Here is a 1,656-nt window from a genome sequence, read left to right on the forward strand (position 1 = left end):
TGTCAGATCAGCCTGGACTTTAACTTTGTCTTAAGAATGAGAGGATATCCTCTGCCTTGGATCCATCAGACCCTCATGGTGTGGGCAGTCAAGACCATTCATGTCGAGGATCCTAAAACCATTGAGTTTGCCACCAGCCTCACTGTTTCCTTTTTCCAAAGGTGAAATCAGTGACAGAAAAGACGAGAAGTTACCCTGAGCTTGGGTTTCAGCCATCTGGGGGATGTGAAGGACAGGTGAAGTTCCAAAGTCCAGTATTTAATTCCTGGGAAGTTACTGAGCAGGAGAAGGATTAGCGCACCAAGTCTTTACTCCAACAGAGAATTCTGGACGTGCTGATCCTGTACCCATTGGAGTTCAGAAGAAGAAGTGCTCTTGTTGTGACATGTACAATTCTGTGCAAGTTAGACCAGATGACTGCTGAAAGGATGATTCTTTTTGTGGGAGAGGTTAGAACTAGGGGATACAATTTCAAAATAAAGGGGCACCTAGTTTTTCTTTCTCAGAAGATCCTGACTCTTTGATCATTCCAGTATCATTCCCTGCTTCAATGATTATTTTTAAAGTGATGGAGATTCACAAGGGAGTCCAGTTTGCTGGGTCTCTTCCAGCACGATAGGATACATTGTTCATCAAGCTCTCTGTACTATACACCATCTCAAAGTGAGATTGCTGACTCGTGCAACATCTGCAGTGCAATCACCTGTGTCCATTTGGTTGACGGTGACCCTTGTTAAATTGCACCGGTGCTCCTGCAGGGAAAATCCCTCTGGTACCATTGTTCTTGAGAAGATTTAAACTCTGGTTCAAAATGAAGGAGAACGTGATGCATCATTGGTTGTGTGTATATCTGTGCGGCTGGTTTATGCTGGGGAAATTGAGATTTATTTTGTATGCGCCTGATTGCTGGTTATTTGTCCTCCTCCTGTCTTGCTGAGGGAACTCATCATACTGTCACTTTTTACCTGTAATAACTTTATATTCCAAATTGTTTGTAAAAGGATTAAATTGAGGACAGGTTGCAGAGACTCGGTTTTTCCTGAGTGTCGAAGGCAGGGGGAATTCTTACCAAGGTGTTCAAAATAATTAAGACACTTGATGTAAGAGAGAGAACTATCTCCACGGGTGGAGGAGTCCAGAAAAGGGCACAACCTTAAAACTAGAGCCAGGTTGTTCAGGGCCGTTCACTTCTTCACGGAAAGTTCTTTATGTGCACATAGATAGACACAAAATCTCTCCCTCACTCACTCTCACTCACACATTAACTCTCAGTCACTCACACATTAACTCTCAGTCACTCTCACACACTCTCACTCTCACTCTCACACACTCTCACACATATACACACACAATTTCACTCTCACCCGCACTCCCACTCTCTCACCCAGACGCACTCGCGCTCCCTCTTTCTCTCTTACACACACCCTCACTCACACACGACACACACACACGACACGCTCACACACGACACACTCACACACGATTCCACTCTCTCCCCCGCACTCCCACTCTCTCACCCAGACGCGCTCTCTCTCTCTTACACACACACTCTCTCACACACTCTGTCTCACGCTCCCTCTCTCTCTGTCTCACGCCCCCTCTCTCTCTGTCTCACGCCCCCTCTCTCTCTCTCTCACGCCCCCTCTCTCTCTCTCT

This window comes from Rhincodon typus, chromosome 13 (assembly GCF_021869965.1).
Source record: "Rhincodon typus isolate 14 chromosome 13, sRhiTyp1.1, whole genome shotgun sequence".
NCBI lineage: Eukaryota > Metazoa > Chordata > Chondrichthyes > Orectolobiformes > Rhincodontidae > Rhincodon > Rhincodon typus.